At 43.1% G+C, this 15254-nt stretch overlaps 1 protein-coding gene across 1 annotated transcript in view; it reads right to left on the reverse strand.

Annotated features, from left to right (window-relative positions):
* The window catches only part of LOC121585124 (F-box/LRR-repeat protein 17), a 360813-nt gene that overhangs the window by 33678 nt on the left and 311881 nt on the right, over positions 1–15254 (reverse strand).

A 15254-nucleotide genomic window follows, 5' to 3' on the forward strand; every position in this document is an offset into this window, starting at 1 on the left:
GTGTGTGTGTGTGTGTGTGTGTGTGAGACAAGGCTTGACAAGCTAAAGACAAGGTGTCAAAGTAAAGAGGGACATCATGCCAGAGGATACAACCACTGTCTGTCACTGCGTGATCCCCTGGGTCCGTGTGTGTGTGCATGTTACTGTGTTCGTAGTGAAACACCGACTTCTCATTTCGGGTCCATGTCACTTTTTGTTTCTTAGCAGTACAACTTCAATAGTTTCAGTGTGTTTGGAAACAAACACGTATGAACAATCAATCGCCAACCGGTCAAATGCTCGGCAGATGGACGAGCGGAATGCTGCTCTGTGATCGATTAAAAGTGTCTCGACTTTGTTCTCTGCACACTCATGCCATCACTAATGAGCGGAGGATGAGCAGAGAGGTAAAAGGCATAGTCAGCCTTTGACTGCATGCTCTCTTATGTACTTAGCCTTAATGTTGTTTTCCTTGAAAAACATCTAACTTGAAATCTATTTAACTAGTAGCATGAGAGACCTCAGGCCTTCAAAAGATGAGACCAGCAGCCTAAATATATGTGAGGTTAAATATAGTTTAGGGTTCTAATTGGCCCTGGAAGTGGAGCATGAGGTCAGAGTGTGAGGCTGAGACAGACTCAATTAATTCAGCAGACTTGCACCAAACAGTTCTCCGTCAATGCACTAACAGCATCAATACCACAGACACACACACACACAGAAAGGCATGCCCTCATATCGACCTCTCCATTTCAGATATATTTAGCACACGTGACCTCAAATACACCATCACCCCAAGGTATCAGTCAAGGTATCAGAGGTATCAGATTTAGGGCAGATTCTAGTTACAGTGTAACTCTCAACGTATTATGAGTGCATTATAATCATCTGTATATTTATAGACTGTTAAAAAGAGCCACACACATGCTAAATACAGTACAGGTGGTCCAAAGTACCATGTCATTAATTATAGCAACCTTTATTGTACTAGCTTAGGATCCAAAGACACATACAAGCACAGAACAAAGAAACCACGTCTTAAACCAAATGCCCTGAGCTACGTATGCTTTACACACAATATTATATGTTACATTACACCCACTCAGCAGGAGAGGGCTTTGAGGGAAAGAAGGGCAAAAGAGAGGTATATTTAAAAAGTATTAAATTATACGCTCGCCCCTGAGAGAGAGGGCTAGAGCAGAGATCTGTGTATGTGTACGTGCATGCGTACATGCGTGCGTGCGTGCAAGAGACAGACTGACAGAGGCAGGGGGCAGAGAGCTAAAGAGCTTCCTGTACTCTCCTCTCCGCCTCCCATTCCCCTTGTCTGTTCCCATCAGGTGGACCTAAAACCAGATCAGTTGTCCTCCTTTGATGTTTGAATACATTCGTACTACTATGCTCTCTCTCTCTAGGAAGGAGGAGGAGAGGGGAGGGTAAAATCTGGCCAGAAGGGCTTTTTAACCAGACAAAAGACACACCTCTGTTACAATCCCACTCTCCCCAACCTCCCACCCTTATCACCCCATCCACCTCCCAAACCACTCCCTCCCCCCTAAAACCTCTCAGGACTTTTGATATCAACACGACAGAGAGCTCGTCTAGAGGCAGGAGGGAGCGTAACACACTGCATATCTAAGAAGGAAGCATGAAAACATTGTTTAGCCATTCCCTGATTGCAGTGGGATGCCACTGTTCTATATGCAGTGGCTAACACATCTGCACTATAGGAAGGCCTAAAACAATACTTAAACGGAGGACAAAAGCCCTATCCTTATGACATGAATGGAGAACGTCTTCATTAACATAGTCAGAGTGTCTACTGTCACTTAGGAGACGTAGCGGATCAGACAGACAGCTCATACTGTTCTCATTATTGGTTTCCCCCCTGCAGATGTTTCCCTCAGCAATAAGTTCTGTGCTGGTCTATACTGTGGCAGGTAGCCTAACGGTTAAGAGCTAGGGGAAAATCTAGGTGAGAAATCTGACGATGTGCCCTTGTGCAAGGCACTTAACCATAATTGTGCCTGTAAGTCACTCGGGATAAGAGCTAAATGACTAAAATGGAAATGTATTCCTTGTGTCTTTTGCTCCTCCGTCTAGGGACAGTCTGAGACAGCATCTACTACAACCTCCTATTGGAAACCATTGGCTACGGGCACTTACACAATAGAGGAACACTGTTTCCACCAGAATGCATTGTATGTAGACGACCATACTATACATGATATTCCTCCATTTATCCTGGAACTGTGAAAGCAAACAACGATAAACACACAACATATCTGAGATGCTCTCTTACCCTGCACTAGGTTGCACTGTGAATCCATGATTGTGTATCTGTATATATGTGTGTCTGTGTGTGTGTTTGTCTGTCCAGCGATGATGCTTGGCTACAGATAACCACGAGTGGTTGATGTATGGTTTTTATTATTCATGTTAACTGTAGGAGTTGATTTGGTCCTGGGTGAAAAATGCTCTACTCTTTTTGTGCCCTGAGGCAACAAGATAAGATCAACTGGCCCTGCCACACTGGGTTCAGAGAAGCAAAGCAACACACACACACAAGCAAGCAAACCAAGACAGATACACCTAGGCCACAAGGAATGGGAACTAAAACAAATGCGTCTGTGCCAGTATTACTCACACACACATACATACAGTGGGGGGAAAAAGTATTTAGTCAGCCACCAATTGTGCAAGTTCTCCCACTTAAAAAGATGAGAGAGGCCTGTAATTTTCATCATAGGTACACGTCAACTATGACAGACAAATAGAGCATTTTTTTTCCAGAAAATCACATTGTAGGATTTTTTATGAATTTATTTGCAAATTATGGTGGAAAATAAGTATTTGGTCACCTACAAACAAGCAAGATTTCTGACTCTCACAGACCTGTAACTTCTTCTTTAAGAGGCTCCTCTGTCCTCCACTCGTTACCTGTATTAATGGCACCTGTTTGAACTTGTTATCAGTATAAAAGACACCTGTCCACAACCTCAAACAGTCACACTCCAAACTCCACTATGGCCAAGACCAAAGAGCTGTCAAAGGACACCAGAAACAAAATTGTAGACCTGCACCAGGCTGGGAAGACTGAATCTGCAATAGGTAAGCAGCTTGGTTTGAAGAAATCAACTGTGGGAGCAATTATTAGGAAATGGAAGACATACAAGACCACTGATAATCTCCCTCGATCTGGGGCTCCACGAAAGATCTCACCCCGTGGGGTCAAAATGATCACAAGAACGGTGAGCAAAAATCCTAGAACCACACGGGGGGACCTAGTGAATGACCTGCAGAGAGCTGGGACCAAAGTAACAAAGCCTACCATCAGTAACACACTACGCCGCCAGGGACTCAAATCCTGCAGTGCCAGACGTGTCCCCCTGCTTAAGCCAGTACATGTCCAGGCCGTCTGAAGTTTGCTAGAGTGCATTTGGATGATCCAGAAGAGGATTGGGAGAATGTCATATGGTCAGATGAAACCAAAATATAACTTTTTGGTAAAAACTCAACTCGTCGTGTTTGGAGGACAAAGAATGCTGAGTTGCATCCAAAGAACACCATACCTACTATGAAGCATGGGGGTGGAAACATCATGCTTTGGGGCTGTTTTTCTGCAAAGGGACCAGGACGACTGATCCGTGTAAAGGAAAGAATGAATGGGGCCATGTATCGTGAGATTTTGAGTGAAAACCTCCTTCCATCAGCAAGGGCATTGAAGATGAAACGTGGCTGGGTCTTTCAGCATGAAAGGAGTGGCTTCGTAAGAAGCATTTCAAGGTCCTGGAGTGGCCTAGCCAGTCTCCAGATCTCAACCCCATAGAAAATCTTTGGAGGGAGTTGAAAGTCTGTGTTGCCCAGCGACAGCCCCAAAACATCACTGCTCTAGAGGAGATCTGCATGGAGGAATGGGCCAAAATACCAGCAACAGTGTGTGAAAACCTTGTGAAGACTTACAGAAAACGTTTGACCTGTGTCATTGCCAACAAAGGGTATATAACAAAGTATTGAGAAACTTTTGTTATTGACCAAATACTTAATTTCCACCATAATTTGCAAATAAATTCATTCAAAATCCTACAATGTGATTTTCTGGATTTTTTTTTCTCATTTTGTCTGTCATAGTTGACGTGTACCTATGATGAAAATTACAGGCCTCTCTCATCTTTTTAAGTGGGAGAACTTGCACAATTGGTGGCTGACTAAATACTTTTTTCCCCCACTGTACATAATGTAACACATACACACACACACACACAAACAAGTGCACAGACACACAGACCAACAATTTCATTAGCCATTTTTTGTATTAATTCAACTCAAGTAGAAACCCATGAGGTCATCATTCTCAGGCTGTGCGGGATGGAGGATTCTGCCAAAAAACAAACCTGGATATATATTATTTTGTATCCTTCAACTCATTATGATGATATACAGCCTGTCTTCATGAAATCTATACACAGAATTATCATTAATGTAAAGGGGAGAGGAACATGGATCCACGCATATAAATACACAAAGTCACACAAATGCACTAATGCACGCAAGCAACACACACACAATTCAAACACATATACAAAACAACACACAAACGCAAATAGACTGGTCTGAGAATTCCAATTAAATTCGTATAAAAAATGGCAAATGGTACATGAATACTGGGAAAATGTCTATTCAGGAAGCTGCCAACTCTATTTTAGGGAAACCTTGCGTGCTCAGTTAGTGCTAGAGAGGATCACAGCATAGACAATGCACCTCAAACTAAGAGGGCCAGTGACACACCCAGGCCAGTTTTAATCTTTGATATTCCAAAAAGAAGAATACCAAGGATAATGACTTTACCCAGATAAACACCTCACTCCAGAGAAGCCTTTCAGTAGCGCAGGCACATCGACATTTAAAGAGGGCCAGTTTTATTTGGTCAATGCAAGTACCCATGTTTCAATGGGTGACCATGCTTGTTGGCAACATATTCCATTAGGCTGTAATACCGTGGCATTCCTCTTGCCATATTCAGAGACAAGAGAACCAGGTCACCTGACACGTGCACACACACAGGCTGAATCCCAAATATCCCCCTAGCCCCTCCATTTGCACGTTCACACTCGCCTCCGCCATTTGCACAGGTGTCCCAAAGCTTAGGGAGTGAAAATTATCAAGTGTGAAGGTGCTAATTAGACCCTCAGATAGCAAGGCTGAGCCAGCAAGGCTGCAGGACTCAGAACGAAGTGATATCCCGACACGCACTGCGATATGTTTGGAGTTTGCAAAATAATAAAGAAGCGTGCCATGTGCATTTGTTTAGGTCTGATTTGGAGACTTGACACATTTAACTGATGAAATACATCCCAAATTAAATGTTTAACTGTTACTGAGATATAAATCTTGTAAAACGACAGAGGGATTTGTTCATTTGAATTTCATGCATGTTTTATTACTTAAAAGTGGAACATGAATTGCATCATTCAAGTCAGGAATATGTCCCAAAGTTAATGAGTTTGTTGATCCCCTCGCCACTGTCAGGAAGTTACCCACTGAGTTTCGTCAGCAACACGTGACAACAGAGAGCCCTCCGAGCTAGTTGGTAGGGGCAGTTTGGGATTCACCGACACTCTCTCCTATCGCACACCCTCTCTCCTCACACACTACACACCCTCTCTCCTCACACACACACACACACACACACACACACACACACACACACACACACACACACACACACACACACACACACACACACACACACTTTACAAAGTACAGATCATAGGAGCAGGAAATTGTCTTTCCTGACTGATAATGATTTCCTGTCTGAGAAAAAGAATAAGTATTATGCAAGAAAAGGTCATGTAAAAAAAACAACTAAAAACTAAAAATAAGATGATGTGTTGTTGTCACATACAGCGGATAGGTGCAGTGAAATGTGTTGTTTTACAGGGTCAGCCATAATAGTAAGGCACCCTGGAGAAAGTTAGGGTTAAGTGCCTTGCTCAAGGGCATAGACAGATCTTTCACCTTGTTGACCCGGGTGTTCGAACCAGCGACCTTTCAATTATTGGCTCAGTGCTCTAACCGCTAGGCTACCTGCAGCCCAGAGTGGGATCCCAAAGAGACGGATAAGGGTGGAGAGGAAAGAGGGGAGAATCCCATTATTCTAGCAGGTGGTGTGACAGTGTGTGTGCACACCCATGAGTGTGTGTGCACATTCACGCGTCCTTCGGTGTGCACTGTGCAGTGTGTGTAAAGGCGAGGAACTAGGTGAGAAGTAGAAAGGAGAGATCAATAGAGACTTACCATACACACTGGATTTCAACCATTTTAAAACACATGACAGAAAATGTATCTCTCTAAGCTACAACTGACTATTGTATCTTCCATCAGACAGAATAACACAGGACACTGGCCTTCTGCTCTCTCTCTCTCTCATGGCATCAGCTAATGGGGATCCTAATAAAATTCTAAATTCAAATTCTCCTCCACTTTCTATTGCTCTGTAAACCATGGCATCAGCTAATGGGGATCCTAATAAAATTCCAAATTCAAATTCTGCTAATGGAGATCCTAATAAAATTCAAAATTCAAATGCCGACCCCCCCCCCTCTCCATCTCGGTCATTCTCTCACACACCGCACAACTTCCTTCTGTTCTTATCGTGCTCTTTTTCTAAACAACCTTTTACCTTCTAGATGTAGGCTGCTACCATTTTTATGAGCAGTAGGTCAAGTAGTGGTCAACTTTGTAACCATTCTGTGAGACTCTTTGGAACTAGGGAGTGCACTTAAAAGTATACACTTAATCAGTTTATTCCCCTTTCTATCTGACCTAGCAGTCAGGGGTTAACCATTATTTACTGGCATTTCAGATGGAATATTCAAACACGCACACACACAACAGTCCCATATTTCATTATTTACAGGCATATTAGATATGGAATCCACTTATTTAATTATCCTAAATAATGTTAGGTAATTACCTGAGAGCTCTGAACCCATTCCCCTGCCTGCTGTAACCCTACACACCATCCTAACCACTGACTTTGATTAAGATAGAATGCCTACTAAGGACGTTACGTGATAACTTGAAGATTTACTGGGATGCTGTGTGTGTGTGTGTGTGTGTGTGTGTATATATATATATATATATATACACAGTGAGGGAAAAAAGTATTTGATCCCCTGCTGATTTTGTACTTTTGCCCACTGACAAAGAAATTATCAGTCTATAATTTAAATGGTAGGTTTATTTGAACAGTGAGAGACAGAATAACAACAAAAAAATCCAGAAAAACGCATGTCAAAAATGTTATAAATTGATTTGCATTTTAATGAGGGAAATAAGTATTTGACCCCCTCTCAATCAGAAAGATTTCTGGCTCCCAGGTGTCTTTTATAGAGGTAACGAGCTGAGATTAGGAGTACACTCTTAAAGGGAGTGCTCTTAATCTCAGCTTGTTACCTGTATACAGTGGGGGAAAAAGTATTTAGTCAGCCACCAATTGTGCAAGTTCTCCCACTTAAAAAGATGAGAGAGGCCTGTAATTTTCATCATAGGTACACGTCAACTATGACAGACAAATTGAGCATTTTTTCTCTCCAGAAAATCACATTGTAGGATTTTTAATGAATTTATTTGCAAATTATGGTAGAAAATAAGTATTTGGTCACCTACAAACAAGCAAGATTTCTGGCTCTCACAGACCTGTAACTTCTTCTTTAAGAGGCTCCTCTGTCCTCCACTCGTTACCTGTATAAATGGCACCTGTTTGAACTTGTTATCAGTATAAAAGACACCTGTCCACAACCTCAAACAGTCACACTCCAAACTCCACTATGGCCAAGACCAAAGAGCTGTCAAAGGACACCAGAAACCAGGCACCAGGCTGGGAAGACTGAATCTGCAATAGGTAAGCAGCTTGGTTTGAAGAAATCAACTGTGGGAGCAATTATTAGGAAATGGATGACATACAAGACCACTGATAATCTCCCTCGATCTGGGGCTCCACGCAAGATCTCACCCCCTAGTGAATGACCTGCAGAGAGCTGGGACCAAAGTAACAAAGCCTACCATCAGTAACACACTACGCCGCCAGGGACTCAAATCCTGCAGTGGCAACTGCACATGGGGACAAAGATCGTACTTTTTGGAGAAATGTCCTCTGGTCTGATGAAACAAAAATATAACTGTTTGGCCATAATGACCATCGTTATGTTTGGAGGAAAAAGGGGGTGGCTTGCAAGCCGAAGAACACCATCCCAACCGTGAAGCACGGGGGTGGCAGCATCATGCTGTGGGGGTGCTTTGCTGCAGGAGGGACTGGTGCACTTCACAAAATAGATGGCATCATGAGGAAGGAAAATTATGTGGATATATTGAAGTAACATCTCAAGACATCAGTCAGGAAGTTAAAGCTTGGTCGCAAATGGGTCTTCCAAATGGACAATGACCCCAAGCATACTTCCAAAGTTATGGCAAAATGGCTTAAGGACAACAAGTCAAGGTATTGGAGTGGCCATCACAAAGCCCTGACCTCAATCCTATAGAACATTTGTGGGCAGAACTGAAAAAGCGTGTGCGAGCAAGGAGGCCTACAAACCTGACTCAGTTCCACCATCTCTGTCAGGAGGAATGGGCCAAAATTCACCCAACTTATTGTGGGAAGCTTGTGGAAGGCTACCCAAAATGTTTGACCGAAGTTAAACAATTTAAAGGCAATACTACCAAATACTAATTGAGTGTATGTAAACTTCTGACCCACTGGGAATGTGATGAAATAAATAAAAGCTGAAATATATCCTTCTCTCTACTATTATTCTGACATTTCACATTCTTAAAATGAAGTGGTGATCCTAACTGACCTAAAACAGGGAATTTTTACTAGGATGAAATGTCAGGAATTGTGAAAAACTGAGTTTAAATGTATTTGGCTAAAGTGTATGTAAACTTCCGACTTCAACTGTATATAGCCCCAGTACCAGCAGAAAGGCCCTATTATAGCTGATGTATTCCAGAGAGTCTAACTGTCATGTCTACTCTAAAGCAGCTCCATTCTGCTCTTTGTGTCGCGTCTAAAGTCTCCCCCCCTCCCTGGGCCGCAGTATGATCAAACCCCAGCGTAAGCCCCTTCTGGTTGCCGGCTGTAACGCCATCACAGACACAACTATCATTACTGCACCAGAAAATATGTCTGGTCAAAACCCTTTAGAATGGGACTGGGTATGTCTTCATGATTCTTTCTCGGTGTGTGACTGAGTTAGATGGTACTGCGAGTTCAAACCTGCACCATCAGCAGGCACATGCACACGCACGCACTAAAGCCATTCAGTATGACGCAGACTACATTACGCTAGTAACAGACACAGTATGACTGCCCCCTGATGTAGTTATCTAGAACAGTGGTTCCCAAACTTTTTATAGTCCCGTACCCCTTCAAACATTCAACCTCCAGCTGCACTGGGTCAGCGCACTCTCAAATGTTATTTTTCGCAATCAATGTAAGCCTGCCACACACACACACTATGTGATACATTTATTAAACATAAGAATGAGTGTGAGTTTTTGTCACAACCCGGCTTGTGGGAAGTGACAAAGAGCTCTTATAGGACCAGGGCACAAATAATAATAATCTATAATTTTGCTCTTTATTTAGCCATCTTGCATGTAAAACCATATTAACCACAGGTTAATGAGAAGGGTATGCTTGAAAGGATGCACATACAGTGGGGGAAAAAAGTATTTAGTCAGCCACCAATTGTGCAAGTTCTCCCACTTAAAAAGATGAGAGAGGCCTGTAATTTTCATCATAGGTACACGTCAACTATGACAGACAAATTGAGAAAAAAATATCCAGAAAATCACATTGTAGGATTTTTAATGAATTTATTTGCAAATTATGGTGGAAAATAAGTATTTGGTCACCTACAAACAAGCAAGATTTCTGGCTTTCACAGACATGTAACTTCTTCTTTAAGAGGCTCCTCTGTCCTCCACTCGTTACCTGTATTAATGGCACCTGTTTGAACTTGTTATCAGTATAAAAGACACCTGTCCACAACCTTAAACAGTCACACTCCAAACTCCACTATGGCCAAGACCAAAGAGCTGTCAAAGGACACCAGAAACAAAGTTGTAGACCTGCACCAGGCTGGGAAGACTGAATCTGCAATAGGTAAGCAGCTTGGTTTGAAGAAATCAACTGTAGGAGCAATTATTAGGAAATGGAAGACATACAAGACCACTGATAATCTCCCTCGATCTGGGGCTCCACGCAAGATCTCACCCTGTGGGGTCAAAATGATCACAAGAACGGTGAGCAAAAATCCCACAACCACACGGGGGGACCTAGTGAATGACCTGCAGAGAGCTGGGACCAAAGTAACAAAGCCTACCATCAGTAACATACTACGCCGCCAGGGACTCAAATCCTGCAGTGCGAGACGTGTCCCCCTGCTTAAGCCAGTACATGTCCAGGCCCGTCTGAAGTTTGCTAGAGTGCATTTGGATGATCCAGAAGAGGATTGGGAGAATGTCATATGGTCAGATGAAACCAAAATATAACTTTTTGGTAAAAACTCAACTCGTCGTGTTTGGAGGACAAAGAATGCTGAGTTGCATCCAAAGAACACCATACCTACTGTGAAGCATGGGGGTGGAAACATCATGCTTTGGGGCTGTTTTTCTGCAAAGGGACCAGGACGACTGATCCGTGTAAAGGAAAGAATGAATGGGGCCATGTATCGTGAGATTTTGAGTGAAAACCTCCTTCCATCAGCAAGGGCATTGAAGATGAAACGTGGCTGGGTCTTTCAGCATGACAATGATCCCAAACACACCGCCCGGGCAACGAAAGAGTGGCTTCGTAAGAAGCATTTCAAGGTCCTGGAGTGGCCTAGCCAGTCTCCAGATCTCAACCCCATAGAAAATCTTTGGAGGGAGTTGAAAGTCCGTGTTGCCCAGCGACAGCCCCAAAACATCACTGCTCTAGAGGAGATCTGCATGGAGGAATGGGCCAAAATACCAGCAACAGTGTGTGAAAACCTTGTGAAGACTTACAGAAAATGTTTAACCTGTGTCATTGCCAACAAAGGGTATATAACAAAGTATTGAGAAACTTTTGTTATTGACCAAATACTTATTTTCCACCATAATTTGCAAATAAATTCATTAAAAATCCTACAACGTGATTTTCTGGATTTTTTTTCTCATTTTGTCTGTCATAGTTGACGTGTACCTATGATGAAAATTACAGGCCTCTCTCATCTTTTTAAGTGGGAGAACTTGCACAATTGGTGGCTGACTAAATACTTTTTCCCCCCACTGTAACTCTGCAATGTTGGGTTGTATTGGAGAGAGTCTCAGTCTTAAATCATTTTCCACACACAATCCGTGCCTGTATTTAGTTTTCATGCTAGTGAGGGCCGAGAATCCACTCTCACATAGGTACGTGGTTGCAAAGGGCATCAGTGTCTTAACAGCGCGATTTGCCAAGGCAGGATATTCTGAGCGCAGCCCTATCCAGAAAACTGGCAGTGGCTTCTGAATAAATTAAATTTTCACAGAACCGCTTGTAGAAATTTCGATGAGGCTCTCTTGTTCAGATATTGGTAAGTGGACTGGAGGCAAGGCATGAAAGGGATAACGAATCCAGTTGTTTGTGTCGTCAGTTTCGGGGAAGTACCTGCGTAATTGCGCACCCAGCTCACTCAGGTGCTTTGCTATATCACATTTGACATTGTCCGTAAGCTTGAGTTCATTTGCACACAAAAAAATCATACAATGATGGAAAGACCTGTGTGTTGTCCTTGTTAATGCAGACAGAGAAGAACTCCAACTTCTTAATCATAGCCTCAATTTTGTACCGCACATTGAATGTAGTTGTGGAGAGTCCCTGTAAACCTAGATTCAGATCATTCAGGCGAGGAAAAATATCACCCAGATAGGCCAGTCGTGTGAGAAACTCATCATCATGCAAGCGGTCAGACAAGTGAAAATTATGGTCAGTAAAGAAAACTTTAAGCTCGTCTCTTAATTCAAAAAATGTGTCAATACTTTGCCCCTTGATAACCAGCGCACTTTTGTATGTTGTGAAAGCGTTACATGGTCGCTGCCCATATCATTGCATAATGCAGAAAATACACGAGAGTTCAGGGGCCTTGCTTTAACAAAGTTAACCATTTTCACTGTAGTGTCCAAAACGTCTTTCAAGCAGTCAGGCAGTCCCTTGGCAGCAAGAGCCTCTCGGTGGATGCTGCAGTGTACCTAACCAACTGCTTGCACTCGCGTTACCACTCCACTACATCTCCCTGTCATGGCTTTTGCACCATCAGTCCAGATACCAACACATCTTGACCACCAAAGTCCATTTGATGTCACAAAGCTGTCCAGTACTTTAAAAATATCCTCTCTTGTTGTCCTGGTTTCCAGTGGTTTGCAGAAGAGGATGCCTTCCTTAATTGACCCCCCATAAACGTAACAGATTTTTTTATTTTTTATTTAACCTTTATTTAACTAGGCAAGTCAGTTAAGAATAAATTCTTATTTACAATGACGGCCTACACCGGCCAAACCCGGACGACGCTGGGCCAATTTTCGAGCAAACAGATTGAGCAGCAGCTATGTTTGGATACATACGGACCGTTAGTGGAATTCCCGCGAGAGAGTAATGGTTAATGTGATTGGATGTTAATAATTTGACTAGGCTACCTGTATTTGACATTGTGTTGTTATTTCGCTGAACACTATATGGTTTAATTTTATTTTTGGCAGTGAAACGAGGCTACTCAGGCGAGAAAAAAACATCCCCCAAATGTAAAGCTCCGTTGGAAAATCGAAATGGACTGTTTGAAAATGTGAATCACATTTTTATTTGGCGTACACCCGACGGCATTGCGTGTACTCCTGGGGGTACGTGTACCACAGTTTGGGAATAGCTGATCTAGAAGAACAACCACAAAGAGAAAATGTTTAATCGGTAAATAGGCCTAGAGATGAAAGCAACCATGGAAACCCCAGTTAACAGCCACAAGACATCTGAGGCCTCAGCTAGCGCCGAAAGCACCTTTACTCTAGTAGCAGTTACCATGGCACCTCTGATTGACGTGGGAGGGACAGTAATGATCAAAGGGAGCAGGTCACCTGACTGGGGTCATGTACAGTAGCCAGGTTACTACAATCAATATAATGTATAATAAATACCACACTGGAACGTTAAGGCTGCGTTTGAAAGTGACTTGGCACTGCTGGTGACCCCAGCAGTAATTGACCCCAGGTCAGTAGAGAACAAACCTTGCACTGTGTGAGAATCAAGAATATTATTATTATTAACCCTTATTTTACCAAGTAAGTTTTACTAATCTGGTGATACTGAGTAAAGAAAACCTTGTATGCTTTGAAGTCGAGGTCATACATTATACATTTTAATGGTGTTTCGTAGCTAAGCAGGGGACATTATACAAAGTCTGTGTGGGGAGAAAATCAACAGGATACCACAAGACTGGATATGTTTGAAACAATTTGTTTTCCTGTTTGTGGGAATAGGGGAGAGAAAAAGAAAGACAGAAAGAGGAGAGAGAGAGAGAGAGAGAGAGAGAGAGAGAGAGAGAGAGAGAGAGAGAGAGAGAGAGAGAGAGAGAGGTTATGTGAGGTGAGGTTTACTGCTCTGATGTTTCAGTCAAACTGAATCAAAGGAGAGGGAACAGAAATGAGCCAGGCACATGGAGCTGGAGAGGCACATGGAGAGGGGGAGCAGATTGAGTGTGACACCGAAGAGAGGGGGGGGGGAGCAATTTAGGAGGGACACGCTCAATCAAGGAAATTCATTAACTAGAGGGAAGGAAGAGGGCAGGGTCGGCTGCTTTAAATTAGATCAGAGGCTGACTAAGAGAACGCCCCTGCCCTCTACCACTCTGCCAGTGTGCGTGCGTGTGTGCGTATGTGCGCCAATTACCATGCCCTGAGAAGCCCAACTAGCGAGGCATGGTTGGTAAAAAAACAAAACTCTGATGTACTTTATGATGGTCAAGCATCTGAGACAAGAAAACACACACGCACACACACACGCTCACACAGTGATTGAGTTCCTGTGCGATAACCTTGTAGTGGAAGGTGGAGTTGTAAACAGATTGGGTGAACTGAGGTTTGTGTGTGTGTGTGTGTGTGTGTGTGTGTGTGTGTGTGTGTGTGTGTGTGTGTGTGTGTGTGTGTGAGAGAGAGTCTCTCTTAAGAGATGTGACCTGAGAGAGGTTACTTTACAGCAGCGCATATTTTCCCCTGGAACATTGGTAAACGTACCAAAGTGTGTTTATGTGTGTGTGCGTAAGGTATTTTTGTATTTATTTTTGTATTTTATTAGGATCCCCATTAGCTGTTGCGAAAGCAGCAGCTACTCTTCCTGGGGTCCACACAAAACATGAAACATGACATAATACAGAACATTAATGGACAAGAACAGCTCAAGGACAGAACTACATCAATTCAACAGCTCAATGGTTTCACTTCAGTTTCTGTTACTGATTGAGAATTGTATCTGTTTTGTCCAAATGAAAGAGGGGGGTTTTAATATGGTATCGGAAAGGATTGTCTTTGTCCTCTCTCTCTGTCTCTCTCTGTGTGTCTCTCTGTGTCTCTCTGTGTGTCTGTGTCTCTCTCTGTGTCTCTGTCTCTCTCTGTGTCTCTCTGTGTGTCTCTGTCTCTCTCTGTGTCTCTCTGTGTGTCTCTGTCTCTCTGTCTCTCTCTGTGTCTCTCTGTGTGTGTCTGTCTCTCTCTGTGTCTCTCTGTGTGTCTCTGTCTCTCTCTGTGTGTCTCTGTCTCTCTCTGTGTGTCTCTGTGTCTCTCTGTGTGTCTCTCTGTGTGTCTCGCTGTGTGTCTCGCTGTGTGTCTCGCTGTGTGTCTCTCTCTGTGTCTCGCTGTGTGTCTCTCTCTGTGTCTCGCTGTGTGTCTCTCTCTGTGTCTCTCTCTGTCTTTCTGTCTCTCTCTCTTTCAACAGCACATTGTCAAGTCAGACAACATTAGGATCCCCTCAGATCCACAGGAACTGCATCTTTGAAGTTAAACTGGGGTAAAATATCCTAAGTATAGGCCTGGCTCCAGATGTGTGTGGCTGCCATCCCAGATCTGTGTGTAAGATGAAAAGCACCAGCCTGTTGCGATATGCTCTATCATATTATGGCTCTACAGTTTCATATGGGTCTCTTTCAGAGTAGTACATCAGGGTTTGGTGAAAACACCCCCAGACACACAGTGCTGAGTAGTGACCTTCATGTCTTTACATAGACTCT

The sequence above is a fragment of the Coregonus clupeaformis genome, unplaced genomic scaffold (assembly GCF_020615455.1).
Source record: "Coregonus clupeaformis isolate EN_2021a unplaced genomic scaffold, ASM2061545v1 scaf0011, whole genome shotgun sequence".
NCBI lineage: Eukaryota > Metazoa > Chordata > Actinopteri > Salmoniformes > Salmonidae > Coregonus > Coregonus clupeaformis.